At 48.0% G+C, this 21978-nt stretch overlaps 1 protein-coding gene and 1 long non-coding RNA gene across 2 annotated transcripts in view; one reads left to right on the forward strand and one right to left on the reverse strand.

Annotated features, from left to right (window-relative positions):
• CERS4 (ceramide synthase 4) overlaps positions 1–6687 on the reverse strand; it is a 30377-nt gene extending 23690 nt beyond the window's left edge. The window contains exon 1 of the mRNA XM_026035200.1: positions 6477–6687. The gene's annotated coding sequence lies outside the window, so the exon portion shown is untranslated. The remainder of the gene's footprint in view (positions 1–6476) is intronic.
• Positions 785–21730, forward strand: LOC112943901. The gene is made up of 4 exons (XR_003248676.1): positions 785–987; positions 1517–1635; positions 2853–2982; positions 21580–21730. It is a non-coding gene; the product is annotated as an uncharacterized LOC112943901 (long non-coding RNA).
• The last annotated feature ends 248 nt before the right edge of the window (positions 21731–21978 follow it).

Here is a 21978-nt window from a genome sequence, read left to right on the forward strand (position 1 = left end):
GGAGGCCGCGGCGCCGTCGGGGGGCGCCGGGTCGGGGCCGCGCGGCGGGCGCCATGGGGCGGCATGAGGAGCCCCCCCGTCCAGGGGCACCTTCACAGCCACCTGGGCACGAGCCCATCTTGGTGGTGCCGCAGCGCCTGAGCCTCGCAGGGAGCCATGTCCCCGAGGGGAGGGACAGGAGAAATGTCCCCAAGAGGAGGGACAGGAGCCATGTCCCTGAGGGGAGGGACAGGATGGTCACAGCAAACATGGGCCTGGGGGGACACCAGAGCAGGATTCCGCCTGTTCTCCTTCCTCTGGAGGGGCTGGATGTCCCCAGGAGAAGCAGGGATCGTCCTGGGCCGCAGGGGACAACCCCGCTGAGATGCTACAYGTGGAAACGTGGCTGAGCAAGGAGAGTGAGGGCCTCATGGCTGCCCCAGCTCACTGCCATGTGCATGCTGCCAGTTACAGCCGTCAAAACGAGGGAAATGCTAATGAATTTCCCTAATCCTTATGTTAAATGCTTTCCATAAGTGTTCCTTACACTTCAGTGTAAGGAGACACCTTCTGCCATCCACCACTACCCTGCTGAGAATGCTCCTGCACCCTCGCTGCTCTTACACACTTCCCCCTGCTTTTATCTTATATATTGCTTCTTCTTTTACCACCATTACCCCTCTAAACCTCTCCCTATCAGATCTGCTGATTTCATCCCCAAACACCTGCTCTAATGCTTATATAAAAACACATTTTTAAAACATACTTGGGTGAATGCATGCACACACACACACACACAATAATATTCTAAGATCGAAACATCAAACAGACAAAACACCAAACAGGAGCTGCAGGAGCCTATAGGCACCCGTATGGATGATACAGGAACCTGTTCTTGCAGGTCCACATTTCTTCTTTTGCCAACAACTGATGTGTTCAGTTTAACCCTGTGCTTTCCTCACCATGGAAGAAGGACAGGAACAGAACAAAGTCCTCCAGAAATTGCAGGTATTTTTATATGGGGGGGAGGAAAATAAATTTTAAAAATAAATAAATAATAAAAAGCATTTTGTGTGCTTCAGGCTTCTTCAATGTTTTTTATGGGGCAAGTCAAAACAAGGAGAAAGAGCCAACACTGCACCGCAGCTTTGGAAGCACTGCAAGACAGCTGTGTGCATTTTAATACCAGAAAATAGTAATAATAAAAAATCATTAAGATAATCTAGGCTGTCCTTCTGCATTACGTAGGCCTGAAAAAATTCCACCCCATCATTCTTGCTTTCAAGTCCTGGGAGCCCAGCTCATGTGTRCTGTTATTGTTTGCCAGCGGGCTCTAATGCGTTCTTGGAGCACTTAGGACTGTTCTCTCATCTTACTAAAGCACATTCTGCCAGCTCTTTATTTCCAGCCTTTTCTAAAGCTGTAGCAGGCACGGTTATGATGAACACGGTTATAAATACCTGCACAAATAAAAATAATAACGATTTTAAAACCAATAAGAGTTGCTTTTTACAGTTTCCTCTCTCAAACATTGCAGGCTGCATGGTTGGTTCCAGTCAAGCAACACGCAGGGAAGCTCTTAGGAGACTGAAGGCTTGAAAACATTTTCAGCTGCAGCGGTCAGGATGCCATGAACGGATCAGCGCTTGGGCAAATGTGAGTATTTGCACGAGGTGGCAGGGCCCTGGGAAAGCCTGGAATAGCAATAATGTCAGAAATCTCTGGCTGTCTCGTATTCCCTTGGGAGCACCCCATGCAGGTAGCGCTCTTGCAGCTAGTCCCTTGGCAACGCTGAGAGCCCTTTCAAACAGTGCCTGACCTGCAGTGCCTGTATTTATAAATCCAGCTTTCCTGGGGCTGATCCAAAGCTCGGTGACGTCAATTACAAGACTCCTGCTGACTTCCAAAGGTTTGGGATTGGGCAAAAATCTGCTCATTTGAATGTGTGCGGAGGGTGAAACCAAAACTTGCAGGAGCCCTGGAGCACAGGGAGGGGCTTTCTTTAGGATGCTCATTTTACCTTTTTTATTGGAGGTGGGGGAGCCATGCAGGGAGGTTAGCTGTGACTTTCTCAATACAGAGGTGTGACATGAGTCATGCCACTCAGGAGAAGCCTTCTCTGCATAATCCCCAGCTGAACACAGCCAGTAGCATCATCAGCAACACTGCAAAATCCAGAAAATCTGCACACAGCAAAGCAAATCAGGACGTAGGAGTGCCAGGACCTTAGCAAGGAACCCTGCCTGGGTGTATAGGGACGTATGTGAGCTGCGCGTGCCTTGTCATTTTGTGTCAATTGTGGCAGGTTTTGAACTGTGGCTATGAGTGTTGGACTATGCTCCACATGGCAGTGTAAGAATACTCCCTTGGAGTATTAAAAGCTACCAGTCTGTYTTTTTTTTTTTGGTATTTCTTGAGACATTCCAAAGCGTCTGAGGCACAAAGATGGACACCTGAACTATACTTCTACTAATTACATTACTAATAACTAAATATATAACTAAAATATAGCTTAAAATGTAAAAAATATTTTGCATATAATTGTTTACCCACCAGCGGCATAGGGTGGGCAGGACCGTATTGTTTTCAAATATTGACCAAATCCCCAAATTACAGTCTATGAAAGAAAGGCTTTCTGAAATCCAGTTTGACAAGTCCGCATTAAGCTCAGGCTGGACCTGATGGCCACTTTGGCTTTGATTTCTCTGTGCTGCTGTGMCCTGGCACGATGTGCCCTGCTGGGAAGCCTGAAGGAAAGCCAAGAGGCACGCATTACCAAAGTCCACGCAAACCTCRTCTAAACTGTCTTAATTGACTTCCATATTGGCCTAATTGACTTCCAAATCTAAATGACTGTACTCATAAACCTACAGCTGGATGCCCTGCCCATGTCGATGGTGGCAGTGTGACTGTCCCATGGAACGTGACACGTGGTGTGGGACAGACCTGCTGGGGGCTACAACCAGACTAGCCCTCCCTCCAACAAATCTGAACCAGATTAAGGTAAGGAAAATAGTATAGAAATGGAGGGAGTTTTGCAAAGCAGGTGCCCACAAACCATCATGCTGTAAAGTGGAGCGCTGAACTGATAAAATTACTGTTATGTAAATAACTGCGTGGTGCAATTGGTGTGTGGTGGTTTGTGAAGCCACTACTGCTGATTGATCAAACACATGTGCTGTAGCTRGGGTTGCTTCTTTCCAGCATAGTTGGGAAGGATCAGGTGACAGGAAAGTGTGGGGCAACGAGAGGAAAAGTGCTCTGTTGCTTAGCAGGGAGGCCAGGAGAGACCAAACAGAGGGTAAAAGGCTGATGGGACTCATTTCTTTTGAAGCAAAGAGAAAACATTTCTTATTAAAAAGACAACAGACGCCTTTAATATGCCTTTAAACAAATGCCTTTAATAGGCCTTTATCTTGCCAAGAATGAAGCTGCACTTTTGTCAAAAATAAAATGCAACTTCTTTCTAGTTACTCTGTAAATAACTGCCAGCCTTTTAATGCTATCAAAATGCCTCTTCCCCTTTGATTTCAAGTGCTCAGATGCAATCAGATCTGAACTTCCCAACATCACAGCAYGCTGAGCAACCTGTTCAAAGAGGATCCCATTCTGCTTCTCAGTGTTTCCCCAAAATGCTGCTGAAGATGTCATAATGTGCTTCCATAACGATCCAGAACATCACAGCTTCCTTCCAGTGGGCTTTTGCTTGTTTGAACAAAAACTGAATCCTTCCCCAACAATATCTTTCTCTTCTGTTTCCCTCCTTTGCACTCCAGTGATCTTATCAGATCTCCAAGGGTGATTCTGTCTGTCCTTTAAGTGCTTATAATGTTTATTATGTCCTGGTAGTCAGCAGGGTTGCAGTGACTAAGTGACCCAAGGTGTGAAATACCGTTCATGGACTCACTGGAGAACTTCCTGGAAAGTTTCTATTGTCTCAATCGGTAGATAAGGAGGGAGCTTTCTTTTCTGATTACAGTTTTGAGGAGCACAAGGGTTTGGGGAGGATGCACAACACYGGCTTGCACCATAGATGCCCCAGGTGCTTTAAGCACAGTCCTTTGCAGCTGCAGTCTACGCAACGAGCTTTGCCCGGAGGTCATTCACATTTCAGGAAGATGGACATAAAAGCATTCAGATGATTTTGTACAGCTTTGAAAGCACAACTYTGTGAGCAGAGCACGGTCTTGGCGCACCTGGCAAGGATTTAGGTCTAAATCTCAGCTTTGAGTTATCCGATCTGAGATGCATACAATTAGGTTCCTTTATTTAAGGGGGTAGAGTTGTATTACAACAAAGGTACCTAGTAGTTAACTGCTACCAAAGAGACTCTCCAGCTCCTACCAACTCTACTCCTTCCCTCTGGCACAGCCCTGCCACTCTCCTTACCTGTGACAGGCCAGTTTGGGGAGCTAAACCAGCAGAAAGCTGCAGGTTTTGTTTTACCAGGTTCATTTTCTTCCTGCACAGCTGCTCGAACTGGCTCGCCGTGGGTCCACCAGCCACACGTACGCGTGCCTGAGGCTGAGCGGAGGCAGCAGCTGGTAGTTAGATTGGTTTAGCCTTAACTTTGCAGTTCCATTGGAGATTAAATGGATCTAGCTTGTAATAAACCTGCCTCCTCACCTTATTCTTGTCTTTATGGTCCTCCTTTCCTTGCTTAGCAGACACTGAGCCTTCCCACAGWGCTAACTTAACAGAGACGGTCCCAGCTTGATGAAGTTGCCCAGTGAGTACAAGGTTTCAGCCGACTAGTGACTGCAGCAATCACAGGGAGTACAAGGAAGCTGTTAAATGGAAATGATCAGCAGGAAAATCCGCGATGGGGACATGCAACCTGAGAAGCAGCATAAAGAAGACAGTGTCTCATGCTGTAAACAGCACTGCTGCCAAGGCGGCCAAGCAAAGCTTAAGCCCACAAGACCTGCTTGTCTGTTCATCATCCCCTTAGCTGAATTTATCATTAGCCACTTTTTTTTTTGGGTTTCTTTTTGGTACCTAGGTCATGTCCACAAAGTTGCTATTTCACTGAAAAACATGAGAGAAACAAGTCCTGCAATTCTTTGGCACAAAAGCACTTGRTATAAATGTTTCACCACTCGACTGGCATATCAGCGACATTGAGCAAGTCAATACTAACAAATAAAGCAGTCCTATCTCAATGTGGTTTAGCGATTGCTGATAGCGGATACAGCTCAAGCAGCAGGTCAATGAAGATGAAGGAAACTTCTTTTAGAAATGAGTAGTTGTACTGGCAGTGTGCAGAGACCTGCGTTTTCATCAGAGCACGATACTTTGACTAAGTAAGAAGCAGCTTCCACTTTAAACTTGAACTTCTCAAGTGTCATGTGGCTGACGGGAAAGTCTGCTCAGCAGCTGTGGCTGGGAAGATTAAGCAAAGGCTTAAGGCCATGTGTTGCTCGAGGAAAGTCTCTGAAGATAAGTCTTAGTTATTTAAAGCAAATCAGCTGCAAGAGCCAATGTGATGAGATACCCACAATGAAATATTAATACAGCTAAAAGACGGGAAGAGTGCAGCCTCCCTGCAGCATTGGCAAAGAAGGAACATCGTCCTTGGGCATTCGGGAGTTTCAGCTTTGCTCTGTGAAATCTGCAGTGCTGATATTATCATCATCCTAATCCTAAAACATTATCAGACTGAGAGATAATGATGACTTATGGCTCCACCAAAGGAAAAATGCCCACGAGGTCACGGACAATAAAGCAGATGTGACACCCTGGTTATGTATTTCTCCCTTTCCTAGCTCTACTGCAGTAACACAGCAGGTAATATTATGATACCTTTAAGTAAAATTGATAACCCGTTTGCATGGATAACCCCAGAGAGCATTTTGCCACAGGGCTCTTGCTCAGTGCTGTTCAGCAGCTGAGCTGCTGCCTTGGACATGACCTGCTGTGCCCGTTGCCTTCACACTGTGTCCTCCTGAATCTGCATCCACAGAGCTGAGCAGCAGCGTAGCGTAGCTCTGCTTGGGAAAGACGTTGCAGAAGCAGGAGACGAGGTAGCTGCTACTAATCCTGCTAAAGCTCTTGCCACTGCAGGACTGAAATACCTGCTATTAAGGATCAAGAGCAAAAATTCCTGCTCCTGCTGGAGTGCTCACTCAAGGGGGGCTCCCTTGGCCTCAGAGCACTGGTCTGCAATTAAGCTTGAGATGAAAAGGTGATGAAAACTAGGCACGGAATTTTGCCCGCTGTTCCTCCAGAAAGCCAAGAATGATGGAGCTGTTTGGACCCGAAGACATTTCTCACCAGACAGAGGAAGTTCAGCCTCCGCTCGCTGGTGGAGCCGGTGGGAAGTTGCAGAGCGGCTGCTCCCCTTGGCTGTCGCAGGAACCCTGCTCCGCTCTGGCAGTGCCGGGGYGTCTGCCCAGCACGTGGCCAAGGGGGGCTCCCCGTTTCTCCCCCTGCTTGGCAGCCAGAAGGGCCCAGTGTTGCGAGAGTAGCTGTGTGAAGACTTGGTGTATTCCACTTACCGACTGCTGCTGCCGACGGCCGCTTCTCTGCTTCATTTGCGCATTTTCCTCGTTGTTTGTCAGCCCAGCTCTCTCGTCCTTGTACCTTACAACCTCAGGTGGTGGGAGAAAAGCAGCTTATTGCGTAGTGCCAAAGTTCAGGAGCGGGTGCCAAAGTGCCCGTAATAGAAAAAGAAAAGTGCCGTGGACAGCGTAAGCACGCGCAGATGCCATGAAACCTCCTCCCCAGCCCAGGGAGGTGGGGAGGTGTTCGGGAGCAGCTTTGTTTCTATTTTAAGGACAGCCCAAAGTAGCCAAGAGCAATTTCGGCTGCCCTGTGCAGCCTGGCGGGGTTTGTGTTACAAAGCGTGAGGGACGGCCAGTGCGTGTGTGCTGCTCCAGGGGATTACAGACAGGAAAGTTAGCCCGGGATCTCCGTCCTTGGAAGCATAAGACTTGTGGCTAATCTTAGACACTGTAGCTTCAGCAAGCGACCCAAGGCCCCTCCTTGCTGCTCGGCTTTTCCTGCTCCGGGCGGTGATCTCAGCTCACTGCGCCGTTTTGAGAGGCGAATGTCACTTCTGCCTTCAGCCTCTTCAGAAGCCAAAGGTCCTCTGCAAAGCTTTTGGTTTCTGGCAATGTAATATTACCTCCCGCCAGTGCCCTTGTAGTGCAGGGGAGCTCAGGGAGCTGCTTCTGTTTCCTTTTCCTGACATTAAAGGAGGAGTTTTCAGTGGGGTCAGTTCAGATTCCTGATTGCAACATGGGGAATTCTGATAAAGGCTCGAAGATTGCTGGACACGGACTCCATCTGTTGGCTGCTGTTGGAGGAATCAGAGGATATCACAGTGAAGTTGAGATAGAAGGCAAAGTGACTGCCGTACTCACGCTAACCACTAGGAATAAAGCTCACAAAGACCGGGGATTTTTCTGAATACGTGCAATAAGTTCCAGAACGAAGATGAGCTTGAGGTTACTCAATACAGATGAAGCAGGGCAGAGAAGTTTGGAAAGAGTGYTCATTTTCCGGRGGKTTTTGTGCCTCTGCATTTCTCATGGATAGCTGAGAACTTCCATCTGAATAYTTCTGTTGCCACAGTCACTTCTGGCAACCGTCACTGGTCCCTAGTATTGGGCTGTATCTGTTGCAGGCAGATACGGGACTGATTTTGGACTTTGTGTTCAGCAYGTGCTGTCAGAACACGGCAAAGAAAGGTCAAGCTAATGCCTTTTATTTTCTACTCACCCTCATTCTGGCTTGTCTTCCAGTCCCAGTTTTACTGTTCCCTATAGGCCGAGGGAAGACTGCTGCTGTGAGGAGATTCATTTCAGCTCCTTCAGAGCAAGCAAGCAATGGACCAGGAGTCCAAGAAAGATCTGGTTCGCAGTGGAAGGAGCCACCCAAAATTCATGCTTCACAYTTCAGGGTTTTTGAACCCTGCACCTTGCCCACGACAGCTCCTGGGCACCAGATTGGTCAACACTGGGTGGTTACATAAATACCACTTTCCTYAGTCCATCCTGCTATGTGCCTCTCGGTGGAGGAAAGGCAGGTCTTGCAGAGGGAACTGCAAGCAGACAGTTCTCTTTGAAGCTCATGTTGGAGTTTGTTTTTCCATGTTGGCTACAAGAGGCCTCTTGGTCCAGCTGGGCGATGCTTGCAGAGGACATCTGGGTGGGCTGTGGGTAGCGCCGATGCCAGATAGGGCCATAGTGAGGCAAGGCATATGCATTATGTGTGGTTTTCATGGAAAAAAAAATACCTCTAGGCAGATGTTGGCTGACATGACCTAGAAGTGCATGAATAGTTACAGCAAGTGTTTGTCAGGCCTTGCTGGCAGGAAGGATGAGAACTTGCTCTGGGTGTGGGAGGGAAAATTGATTCCAACCCAAGCTTCACAGSTTAAGCTGCATGTTGACTGGGCAGTGGAGAAAGCAGGAGCCCGCTCGCAGAACCACTTCTGTACCACTTGGCCAGTGCCATGGGCTTCTTTCCATGGCGTCATCCGTGGCACGGCTCCAGCCAACGTGCAGAGGGTGTGCGTGGAGGAGCTGTCAGCTTGAACAGAGCAAGCGGTGTGTGCACAGTACATTCCTCACCTTCTCCATTCCCTTTTCATCCCCTTCCACAGGATTGTAAAACAACAATTTCAGCGTGCTTGCTTTGGCGCCCTGCCTGCCGCAGCCTTCGAGGCACGGAGGAAACATGAGCACGCTGYGCTCCATACTCCACCTCAGGGGCTGCCTCCTCATCCCACGCTCCATGTCTGCACGCGTGTTTGTGGGCTGGGTGCCTGCTGAAGACAGGAGGACTTGGTTCCTTGAATCCAGTCTCCAGAGCTCACTTTCTGTTCTGCACTCACCTCACTTGTTCTCACTCATCTTGATATGGCAGAGCTAAAAGTATCCGACCAGAAGTCTTCCTGTTCTTCAGGAAGACTGTGTTAATGTAGCAGTTCCTGGGCACACGGAGGGACTGTGCATGGCCTGTAGTGTCTTTGGAATGCGTTTTCTTTCCACACTTTTCCATTCTGTTGAATTCACAGCCCTTCAGAAAGTTTTCCGGGCCTCCAGAGGGCGATGGAAATGCMGACGAGCATGTGCTGTTCCCCGTTCCCTCTTTGAAGGCCGTTTACAAGAGCTCTGGGTATGGAGAGCTGGTAGGGCAGAAGATGCACTATGGTCTAGGAACTGAAGACTGCTGTTTAGCTAAGCTGATGCAAATTCTTGCGTGAAATCTTTGATTCCAGTTTGAAAGAGAGAGGCTTATCCTCAGAGCTGATAGTGCTGCCTAGAGCGCAGTTTTCCCAATGCTTCTATTGTACGACTGTGTTTTCTGTTGCTTGTGCTCCTGCCAAACGTTAACCACATAGGCTGAAATATTCCACACTGCCTGTCTGCCTCTGGCTGAATTGTTTGAAAAGTTTGGACCCAAACAGTTGAGACATTTCTGAAATAAGTCCAAGAAGAAACTATTGTTTTGACACATGAAGCAAATGAGCTGGCAGCCATTTCCTTGGGAAGATCTAATGTCCCAAACTTTGAAGCAGGGACYGGGAATTTGGCAACAGTCACCTCTGCAATGGGGGCACAGCACACGTCTCTGTCAAAAGCGCTTTTAAAACTGCTCTACCTATAGCTTTTTGGGAAGATATCCAAGAAGATGAAGATTACCTGGATTGTCTGCCCGTGGAGGTGAAGGTGCGTGTATTTTGACCCGTCGTAAAATGAGGATGTAAACACTTCTGCTTTCCTCAAGCGTGTGTGTGTGTGCACGAAAATACATGAATCATCACTCTAACACTTTCAAACTGTGTAGGAAATCCCTTGAGGGGATCAATTCYGTGTTCAGAGCAGAACTTGGAGTATCTTGTGGAAAATATGTTATTAACAATGTCTGAATCCCGGAGTGTGTCAGACATGGTGAAAGGGCTGGGGGGGAAGCAGAGGGGAGGGTGGTCCCACATTCTTGTGGAGTGTTTGGAGAGGAGGGCTGGACGAGSCTGTGGGATGCTGAAGCTGGGAGCAGTTGCCCTCCAGAACAGCCCACAAAAGATGAGGGAAACAGGAATAGACAGATGAACCGTTATCTACAATGAGGGGTTCCCCATCTTGGAGATCTTGGTCAAACACAGGTGCTGGAGATGTAGTGGTAGGAGGGGATCRTTTTCAAAGTCAGCAGTGCCTTAGGATGAGACACTTGGGGAGTGTTTGTATTTGCAAGCTGGACCTTTCTCTGTCTTTATTATCTTTTCTCAATGCTGTGGTGTGGTTGGATCTCCTAGGCACTGTAGCGTGGGGGGAATCGTGATGTCTTGGAGGTTTCCTTGGTCACACACACCTGTAGGGATGGTGGGATGTGAATATATGAATAGGTGTCTTCTGTGGCACCAGCACGCTGGGGTTTGTGCAGTCAGGGAAAGGCAGCGTGCAGTGTGACACGCAAGTCTTGCCACTCGGTGGCACCAGTGACCTACACATGGTGACAAAGCCTGAGCAGGGTTCCCATGAGGTGGAGCACCCTAATGCCCATCACAGAGCCCCTTGGGACCGATCGTCTTCATTTCACTTGCCTGGTGTGTCCACTCTTTGCCTCCCCATCTAAACTTGGTGTTGTGATTCATGGACTTTCTTCCCATGCTGCCAGCTCCTTATCTAGACATGGCCAGACCTCTTCTGTGAGGGAAGGGAGCCTTGCTCTCAGCATTGAGTTAACAGGCAGTTTGGGGTGAAATATACTTTGGGCCAGGGCAACCCAAGCTACTCTTCCAAGGAAGGAGCTGAAGCAAGGGAGAGGAAGGCTTTCTGAGGCCTCACAAGGACCTAGCAGGACAGGGGCATTTCTATCAAGTCTCCAACACTGATAACAGGTCGGCTCTCCCCCTTGCCTACGCTTGTTATGTTCCCTRTTCCTACAATCTGATCTCCAAGCTGATAGGTGTTTGTGGACCTGGGGGTGACCTTCAGGCCCTGCCTCTTCTCCAGGATCCTGGGCATCCTGGATGCCTTGGCTCACAGGATCTCCTTAGCAGCCAGGTCACGCATGTAGGCATGGAGTTACTTGAGTTCTGAGGCACTAGTGATGGTCTGTCTTAACTTCCTATCACAAGTGCTTCCTCCTTCCTATCATCTTGCCCCTTGGTGAAAATGCTGAGTGCAAGTGGACCCAAGAGACTGTTACACACCGTGCTTCCTACAATTTTCTATATTGACAATTATCCATTGATGTTTGCTCTCTCAGTATGGTTTGTGATCATCCCAGTAGTGATGTTCTACCACATCCTCCTCTCCCCCTTATGAGGATGTATATGATACAAAGTCTAAAGCCATTTTCAACCTAATGGAGACCAGCTGTTTCTYGTCTATCTACCAGACCCAGTGCAGATGGGAATTAGATTGGACTGTCAACATTTGTTCTGAAAAAAAAAAAAAAATGTTCACAGCTCCTTGTTAGCTTACATAATACTTAAAAAAGGGACTGTCTGCAATTTTATTAAAGAATTGTTCTGGATCTTGAAGTTAAATGTAAAAACAATCAATCACGAGATCAAAATATATGGCCATCTAGCCCAATAAATTTTTACAGCAGTGTCTGACAACTGTTGCTTAAGGGAAGCATGTAGGAACAGAGAAAGCATATATAATTCTTTCCCCAAATACTTACCCACCCCTTAGCATTTTTCAACTTGGTTTCTGAGAAAAATGTGTATTTGAAGTCCTCCGTGGAGTCATCTTCTGTGAATTTATCTCACAAAGAACACAAAATGTGGTTAGCCAGTGTCCTGTGGCAAGGAGTTCCACAGGTGACCTGTGTTATGCGGCATATCACCTCCCTGGTAGGCCTGCACCTGCTTTAAGCTGAATTTATCTGCTCTGTGGCTTTTGTGTGGTAAGATACTGCAAACAACCATTTCCTCTTTGCCCTTCTGTGACATGAATGACTTGACATATCCCTCAATCATCCTTCTTTATTTAATTCTCTGAGATTACCCCTCCTGTGACGCAACTTATTCTGACTTTTCTGCTTTCTTTGGGCCCTGAGAGTGTAATGTCTGAAGAAATGYCCTAGGTTCATCACTGATATGCTTCCCCCACCCACCTCCCTTCTTAGAAGGTACCTTCTACTCTTGATCCTTCCAAATCTTCAGCATCTCCCCATATGCCAAATGACTGCAGTGGTACTGGGTGCAACTGAGTATAACCAGGATGATGTTCCTCAACTCCAGATAACTTAGGAGACGTAACCTCCCTTCGTACGCTCTACCCTGTAATTATTTCCATGTTCCTGCTGCTAATAGCGCTTGCAGTTGCCCTTTTAAGCAGAAAGAGATGCAAAGAAAGCATAAAATATGTTGGCCTTCTCCACATCATCTGTCTACAACTTCCTCTCTCCGCTGAGGAGCAAAGCAGATGTTCCTTAGTCTCCTTCTCACTAACAAAGTACTTACAGAGCATTTCTTGTTGAGATCTGTCCCCTGACAGTTTTCTTTCATTTTGTGCCTTTTTGGTTTTGTTAGCACAAGCTCATGCTGTTCGTTTAGTCTTGTCCTTATTACTCTGACCTAGTTTCCAGTCTCTGTGCAACTTCAAACRCAAGCAAGGAGCAATGAAGAGCTTACGAGTTAGCCACACTTCCTCTAGCTGCTGTGCATGGGGATATTTTGCACTTATGGCCCCAGAAATCCCTTTCAGGAACTGCCAGTTCTCCTTTTTGCTCTCACACTGCTGGTTTGGGAAGGGAGCTACCAAGTCGTTGACTTCACTAAAGTCCGTTCTGTTTTTCTGTTCTCCCTCTTTCCGGATTTGGGATTAAAAAAATCATTTAGTTAATGGTTGCTCGCTCAAACTGCTGTCCRTGCTCACGTTCCAAGCATCTCATCCTTTTGTGTTAGGAAAAAAAATTAGAAGTCTCTCTTCTATTGACTTTCTTCATTTTCTTTTTTTGCAATTGGTCATCGAAGACCTTTGAAGAACGGAGGGCAGTTCCTCAGCCGTAAAGCTGTGAAGAACAGCTGACCTTTCTGGTTTACTTTGGCTATGGAGAAAAGACAGCTGACACTTTTCCTTGGGAACTGATGTTGCTGCAGCCAATTCYGCTGTCTGTTGTGGCTGCTGTAGAGCTCAGGACTGGCCTGGCCACAGGATCTCTCCGCTGGGCTGCTCAGCCAATGTTTCTTCTGCCGAAATTTCTTATTTTTCCTTTTAAAAATTCTATTTCTTTTAAACAAAGCATTTTTTTTTCATGTTTTTCAATGAAATAGTGACGACGTGTGTGGTCTACACAGCAAATGAGAAAATAGAAATTTGCTCTTGAAAATGTGTTTTTGTGGAAAGTTACCGGTGAGCCCCGGGTTGAGGAGGAACGCAGTGAAGTAGAGCATCAAGAACTGCCTTTATTGGAGCGTGCAATGTAGGATGCTCTGCTGAGTGATGGTACTTCTAAGAAAGAGTCATGAACAACTGACTGAAGAGGCAAGAACTTGCAGGATCCCCATCCAGTCCTTCAGCCAAGAGGTTCCTGGTCCTAGGCAGCTCTGGCTCTCGAGAAGCATGGAGGTGATAAAGTGCAGTCTCCCATAGACCTCAGTCTCATGTTGGATGCTCTGGAACCTGATAAGGTGTGAGATGCAGTGCCCTTCCCTTGCATTTAGGGCACATACAACATTTCTTTMCCAGGCACGTTCTGTAATAAGACAAAAGCTTATTTTGTCTTTCCCCCTTTCCCCTCTGGGGGCTCCAGTAGGCTCTCTGTCCTATAATTCAGTGTAAAATGGAGGTATTTAGCATAATTTATAAGTCATTACTGCTAATTGAAAGTTCAGAAATGCAAGGTTTAATTTAAGCATTATCAGAGTTGCTGAAGAGAGGGAACTCAGCATGAGAGTCAAAATCTTGTTTCCTAATGAAGCCGTTCTGAAGACAAAACAAAAAGAAAAAGGTAATTTCAATTCCATGTGGTACAGAAAAGAAAGGGGGAAAACAATATCTCTCTGGTCCCTTGTAAGCTGTTCACAGACAGTGATGGGAATTCTCCTAAGCACTGTGCAAGGCAAGCACATGGATATTGTAGAATGTTTTCTGCTCAAAATAGAAAGAGATGGTCCTCGCTCTTCGTTAAGGAGGCAAGTCTCTGGGGTAAGTGGAGGGTAAGTTAATTTTCCTCCATTATTTTCTTCTCTCATCCTGCTTCCCTTCTATCTGACTGGAATATCAAGGCCTCTTGGAGGCATCTCTGGATGCTTGAAGATGCTGGGTGTATGGGCAGGTCCAGCCAGCCTCCTTCCCTCATGTTGGATCTCCAAGTTCTTAGCTCACTATCCCCCAGCTTGCTCCCCAGACGTGATGTCCCTTGGGCAGCAGCTCTCTCCCAACTCATTTTTAGACGGCAGCTTTTTTTTTTTTTTTTTTTTTTTCCCATGACGACAGAGGAAGAAAAGGAAAGAAATGTCTCCCCGCTTTCCCTGTCTGCCTCTTGCCTCTTTGCAGTCTGGCCTAGAGAGTGTCTAGGACATATTGGCAGCCACTCGTCTCAAAGCCTGGCGAGGGCCCAGACCAACAGCCATTCCCTCCTGCTTTGTCCTCCCCCCAGTCCCAGGGTAGAGCTGATGCGAGGGAGATCCAGGATCCACTTCCACTCACCATGCCGTGTTCTTGTGTCACCGTATGACATCCCACATCTCTGGAAGGTTCAGATGGGTTCTCCATCAGTCATGATAGGGTTACCCTTTAATGTGTTTTATCAGCTCTTGCCTAACTTGTTCATTCTTCCTCTCGGACACAAGCATGACCAACAACCCATGTTCCCAACACACGGTCACCGGAGCAAGAAGTAGAGTGGGTGGAGGGTTTGACTTGCACCTCCTTATTGGGGTAGCTCTAAGATGTGCCTCCCAGGCAGGGAGATAAAAGGCACCAAGTGTGCAACAGGCATCCTGACTGCTGCCTTTGATCTGCGCCTCGCACGGCAGTTGTTAAACAGACTGTGGTGTTTGGTCTGGCCAGGACACAGCCCTGCTCTGGGGGCCTGGCTGGAATGTGCTTGAAACCATTTGGAGCACTAAGCAATAGTTCATGCCAGTTCAGACAGCGCTGGGCTGCGCTCCATCAAGGAGGGAGCTGGAGATGTTAACCCTCGCATGCCTGGGCTGAGTCCAACAGCTTGCAGGGGGGTGCTGAAGATGGTCCTGAAGAAGAGCTCAGCTGACTAAAACTAGATCCAGCGATGAAAACGGAACCAAGCAGATACTTGCTCTAGAATTGATATTTCCTCCAAGAAAGACATGAATTAAAACCTAGAGTTGTTCTTTGGGGGTTAGATTTCCCTGGAGTTTGGGGTGTCTGCTGGGGGAAGCCAGAGGGAAGGCAGTGAAGAAGAATAGCACTTTGCTGAGATTCAACTAGGTGGGTATTTTAGACTGGTGGAAACAAAGGTCTGAGAAGTTCTGGAGGCTCCTTTAGAGGGACATCACATGTTTTCCTGCTAGAGATGTAGTCCTACAGCAGACTTGGCTTTCACCATAGACTTGTGCAAAGATACCAAATCATGTAATTATATTTAATGGATTTGTTATAGGAGGGTAAAGGTCTTATGTCCTCTGAGTAATCAGCTATTGGGTCGGCAGCTCTTGGGCTGAGCTTCTCTTTTAGTGCTTGAAAGAAGTTTTACTCTTCATTTTATGCCATTAATAAATTGCTGCTTGGTATTTTTTGTCCTTTGATATTGTAATTCTGTATTTACTTTGACAGAATTTATCGATTCTGTTGCTCAACCTTCCCGAGTTTTTGAATCCTTTTTGAGCCTTTTATTTACTCARGCATCTAGCATGTCTCCAAACAATCTCAGAGCTATTCACATGCATTTTATGCTCATAGCTGCTCCTTTTAATTTCACTTTATTTCACTTCATTCAACACATGTCTCACTTTTTCCATTTAAAAGCTGAATGCTTTGAGGTGGCGATTCTTTTACTTGGAAGGTTATAGGGTTTGAGTATGACGTGAACACTTATGGAATAGCCTTCCAGTAGCGACGTACAGAGAGGATCTCATTGCGCTGCTCAGTGTCTCTTAATGACCATCTTCTCAAGGATGCTTAGGCTAGTGGCTTTAAGAACCAGTTCTTCTGTTGCCCAAATGAATTTGTAGGTTGTAGGTATTTGTTGTAGGTTGTAGGTATTTGACTGTGTTTTTCTCCCCTGCCTGGGAGCTCCTAATACATTAATATAACTGAGAGACAGACTCAGCAAGAGTCAGAAGCAGAATCGTGCCAAGGAGACCTTGGTGCCAGCTTGATATGGCTGCTACTTCCAGAGAAGGGTGAATGAAATCCCTATGGATGAAGTTTTAGGGATAGGGATGAGAACCAAGAAGCAACTGTCGGTCTTCCATGGGTCCTGGGGCACTTCAGGTTGTGTGTATGGGAGGAGAGAAATGGGGCTCWTTGAGAGGTGTCTGAGATAATTTCAGTCACTAAGTCATGCTGTGCCACGCTATCTGATGGGTGCAAATCTGTGTCCCTGGCAAATGGACTCTGGTGCCATCACACTAAATGGAGAGGCCAGTGTGCTGGAGAGGGCAGCTGGTTGCACTGTAGAGCACAGGGTGCAGGGTKTGTCTGCCCTGCTTCCAGCAGTGTCCTGCACAGGAAGGGAAACCTGAACGATCAGGAACATCTTGCATTCGCTTCACGGGGGTTGTCCTCGCTCTCCACRCCTCTACCAGTCTCAAAGCTTAAGAGCTTCACTGCAATTCAGCAATTCAGATCAGCGTGTGACTGAGCAGCCATCCCTTGCCACTCTTCTGTGTCACCCAGCTTGTCCCCGTGCCAGCAGCCACAGCGGCACCGCCACAGACGGGCCCTGTGCTCGTTCAGGAAGGGCTAACGAGCTGCTCGGTGGCAGCACACACTGTCTGGGGGGAGAATCCGCGCCAGGGTCTGCGGGGCGCAGCCGCCTTCCTCCCCTTGACACCAGCGGGTGTATGGAAAGGACATTTGTTTRCCTGGTGAGAAGTCCATCGTCTCTGGCTTCTGTTGCGCTCAGCGTCTGGCACAGAGCTTCGCTTGCCTCTGAATAGCAGTGCACGAGGTCAGAGACAAAATGAATTTATCATCCTCCGTAAGAAGCCGAGCAAAGAAAACGGGGGAAGGAAAAACTGCAGGGATATTTGGCAGAAGGCAGATGAGTTTTTGCAGTTGGCTTGGGTGGTGCTTCGGAGAGATGTTGGAGCAGCCGAGCCCTTGTGGGGAGCAGAGCAGTGGGTGGGCTCCGTGGGTTAGGATGGGAAAGGAAAGAAGAGAACACAAAGAACRGGGGTTGTTTCTGCCAAGGCCTGTACCTGAGAATGATTGTTGGCACGAGAGGCTTGTCCYGAGCTGAAGTCTCCACCAGCAGCATGGGAGAGTTGGAGGAGACACATGGTGGGGCAGCCGAAACGTTTCCTGGCCCCGCACCAAAGCGCCTTAAACCACTGCTGAATATGGAAGAGCTGAGCAAAAGGATCCTGGCAGACATCATTGCAGTGGGTCTCCACTCTGCTCAGCTTTGTCAGTGGATGGAGAGGCCTCAAGGCTCCAGCTCTATTGTTGTTTGGGAAAACTTGATGGAATTTCATTAGTGGCTTGTTCCAAAAAAAGCTTTTTGTGATTTTCCTTCCCAGATGATCCTCGAACCCCAAACAAAGAACTCTTTGAGTGCCCGGAGACTCCATGAGAAGGGCTGCACTGAGCCAACGCTTTGCAATAGGAAGACTCCAGAGCCATGGGGATAGATCTTTTCTGGTGTTCCTAGCCTCTCTTTTTTTTCAGCTCTTTGTTACCTTCGGGTGTTTGTTGCCAAATCTACATCCATGCATCACTTTGGGTTTCTTACGGGATTGTAAGAGAAAGAACCTCTTCTGACCAGCGTGCAGAACATCTGCTGAGACAGATGTCCTAGCAGCAGAGTCCCTTCCCTTGGGATATCAGCTGGTAGCTGTGCACCAGGGACAGCACTGGGTACCACCTCAAAGGGCAAGTTTGGGCTGGGCAAGGATATTATATGCCTATACGTTGTGCAGATCCTCTCTGCCACAGAAAGTCACTTTGTGCTAGGGATTGTCATTGCCATGCTGCAGCCTAACTACCTGGATGGGATTCCAGCTGCAGCCGCTTCCTAAGGTGTTCCTAAGGAAAAGAGAGAAAATACCAGTTCTGAGGGTTTTTGGTCCTATAAGAATATGTGGAATTGGGTGAAAGATTTTTACTAAAACCCTGTTTATCTTAAATAGTCGCTATTTCCAGAGAGCAGCTGGCTCCATTTCCTGCATTAGCACAGAGCTGTTAATCAGCATCTCAGGAATGCTGTTGCCATGAGCTCCAAATGGGAAGATCTCAAGCTTTTCAGGAAAAGCAGTTTCTTTGGAAAGCGCTAACAGGCATCTCTTGCAGATAAAGCTGAATGTGCTTTAGAAGGAGAGTTTAAAGGAGCACTTAGAAAAACACAGACAGAGCCGCAAGTCGTGCGAGTGATGTCATATGCCAAGGGAGGTGTGGGTGGATGGAGAAAGATGACATCACTTCTTGTCTGGTCTCTTAACACTGCTATAAAAGAAGGCAGGGTTTGATCTGAAGCCTGTCCCTCGCTGCTAGGAGTTATGGAAACATAAAGTCCCTGACTGCCCTGGAGACGGGGTTTTGCAGTTCATCTGGCATCCAGCAGACAGGCATTACAATGTGGTACCACGGGGCGATGGACATTCACATTCTGGCCTCACTTTCCTGGTCCTCTTTCCTGGTGTGCTGGAGATGCAGCGTCCCAAGCCCCATGCTCATCTCTGTGTCTTTATATTCCTTCCAGTCTTGGTACGTTGTTGTCTTGAAGCCCCAGCGTTGCCTTTCTGTATGGGGCGCCCAGGGCCCTCTGCACCCGCTGTGTCCTGGGACCTTCTGCTTGGTCGTGCCCAGGGTTGTTCCACATGGACACCTGCCCTTCGGAGGGCACCTTCATTCCCACTGTTGAGAGGGCATCCTAAAGACTTGGTGACCACCCTGGTAGGGGCTGTCAGAGCAGCGGTTCTGCAGCGCGTGCGCACTGCCCGGCTGTCGTGGCAGGACACCAATTGGATTAAATGGGCTCAGCCGGAACAAGGGCCCTGGCGTGGGAACCAGGCTCTTCTCTCAGCCTAAATATCCTGCACTCGCCCTTGCCCCAGTGTTCGCAGCAGCGCGAAAGGGCAGAGCTGTGGGGGAAAGGCAGGCGAGGGACAGGGGGACTTTGAGGGGAAGTAGAGGGATCGTGTGGTGCAAAGAGAAGACATGGAAAGGGACCTTGGAATTTTAGCAGCTGGACCTGCTTTGGTGCAGGGAGAAACAGCCGGTGGTTGCACAAACCATGTCGTTGCATTTGCTTTTCTAGTGTTGGTGAGCTTGGAAAAGGCAAGTGAAAAATCAGGTATTTGTGCATTAAATCATCTGGTTATTTGTGTATAAATAAAGGCTGAGTCTTTCTGAAAAGAGTGACTGTAGGTCTCTATTACACCTCTACTTTCCTCCATGTAGAATCATAAGATAATTTGGGTTGGAAGAAACTCTGGAAGGTCATCTAGTCCACTTTCCTCCTCAACTCTAATGTCAGACCAGGTTACTCTAGGTTTCATCCAGACTGGTCTTGAAAACCTCCGAGGATGGAGTTGTCCTCCGTGGGCAACCTCTTCCTTTGCTTGACTGTCATCACGGTGGAAACATTTTTCCATAAAGCCGTAAACCCCCTCTCGTTTCAGCTTGCATCTGCTGCCTCTCTGCTTCTCACCATGCCCTACCGTGAAGAGCCTCATTGCATCTTCTTGATAACCTCCCTGTAGGCAATGGGCAGCTGCTCTACGGTGCCCCCTAAAACCTTCTCTTCTCCAGGCTGAACAAAACCCTGCAGCCCCGTCTGCCCTTTGGCTCTCACAYCCTTTGAGCAGGACATCTGCTTGACACACTTCGGGCTCCCATGGATCTAGGCCTTCGCATTCGCTTAAGGAAGGGCCAATATGAATGAAGTCATCCCCGGAGCGTCTTGGTGACGGAGATAAGCAGCCGTCAGACAAAACCGTGGCAAATCCCCTCTGACTCCACTGCGACCTCCGGCTGCTCCCTGCTCCGGCGATGGAGCGGTCCTGCGGGGATAAGAGGGTCTGGGGAACTTTATCACATCATGGGGACGCTTGGAATGGAAAAGCAGCACTTATCTCTGTTTTATTTTTATGATTGTCTGAGAGGAGATTTAGCAGGAGAACGATCATGTTGTGGAGGGGCGGATCGGAAATGAATGAGCAAAGTAGGAGCAGGAGGCGATGGGGAGGAATGGAGAGCAGGGAAGAGGGGAAGGGAACGAGCGTGGGGGAAGCGTTGAAGGAGGAAGACAAGGCCAGAGCGCAGGGGGAGACATCAGGAGAGTGCGAGAGAAAGGGCCAAGGAAGCCTGGAGCCGCGGCGGGATGCAGGGAAGCAGCGGGGTGGAAGGAAGCAGGGAAGGATCCTGCAATTTTGAATTTGCTCTCTGGGAAATGCGCAGACCAGATGGTTTTAATCTTGACTTGCTAAATATGTAAGCTAAGGCTTTTCCCATTGCTGTGCATAGTGTTTGTTATCCTTCCTGCAGCGCGCTCCCCTCCTCAGCCCGTGTATCCATTACAGCCTCCTGATAAAAGGAGGAATGTCCTGCTTTGCCCCACTGCCTCCCTGCCGCCTTCCTGGCCACCCGGCCGGGGCACATCCTGCTCCCTGCCCAGGGAGGCACCCCGCTCTCCCGCACCGGCTTTTGGGCTCACACGGGTAAAAACCATGGAGTTTAGGGTGTGCTCTGAAGTCTTTGCCTAAAATCGCATTCCTGGGATCAATTCCCTCTGCTGCCTCACCGCGCCGAGGGGCTCAGGAGCTGCCGAGGGCTACGAGCCAAAGGGAGGATGAAGGAGCCGTGCACCAGGAGAGGCTCCAGTCCTGCTTGCAGTCTTGATGCCACCATTAAGTTCTGCGACTCCTTTTCTTCATTGAAATTGCTCACAAATGGTATTAGCGAGCGTGCACTTTGGTCTCTGCAGGATGAAGACTGTCACTGCTTACAGATTTTTGCACCTAGATGTTCTGTAGTATGGGTAGGAATAAAAGTGAGAGTTATTAAACATTTTCAGAATATCCTGTAACGAAGAAAGCTGCAGAAGTGTGATCAGCTGAATGGTCTATATAGTTTTCCGTCCTATTCTTGATCCTGGCCAGCTGTTTCACTGAAAGAACAAGAAACTCCACAGTAATAATTCTGGGGTAGTTTGYGTTTCAGCAAAATGTCTGCCTAAGCCTGTGAGTTTGTGGTTGGCCTGTGTCCAGAATCAGATGGATTTACATCCTTCCTCTAAACAAAACAAAGCATTCTTCATGCAGCATTGCTGGGAGTGTCTTCCCAGTCTTCTGCTGAACCTCATCCGTAATATCTTGTACGAGCTCGTTATACGGGGACAGAGTAGTGAGCTGAGTAGAAATGCATTTTTTTTTCTATTGTAATTGTACTGCGAGAAAAAAAAAAATCAACTGCTTTCCAGTCTGTCTCCCAGGTAAACCTTTTCATCTCTTTATTCTTTGGCTGTCATGTTTGCATATTTTCTTCACAGGGAAATGTCAATGCCAAGAAGCTTCATCATGTGTCTTGACTGCCTGCCTTCCCTGTTGCCTCCCTATTCAAGGCTGCAAGCTGCATTCTTTGAATGCATTCGAGATTGCTCATACGGACAAGGAACGCTTTTCTCTGACGTTTGGAGTACTATGATGTCTGGAATGGTAAAAAAAAACAAATAAACAGGGCCTTCACTTTAGGGGATGGTCTTAATTTGAAACCTATGATTACACAGGAGCGATTCCTTATTGCCTCAAGTCTGTGTTCCTTGGAAGTTGTCAATGGTGAATCCATCTATTGGTTACACTGATCGTCATCAATGAAGATCAGGGGCAACCCTGGCTGCAGTGGCCAYGAGATACTGGAGATGAGGACCATGAGAGGGGACAACAGGGTA

This window comes from Nothoprocta perdicaria, unplaced genomic scaffold (assembly GCF_003342845.1).
Source record: "Nothoprocta perdicaria isolate Ctin4 unplaced genomic scaffold, notPer1 scaffold_157, whole genome shotgun sequence".
Classification (NCBI taxonomy): Eukaryota; Metazoa; Chordata; class Aves; order Tinamiformes; family Tinamidae; genus Nothoprocta; species Nothoprocta perdicaria.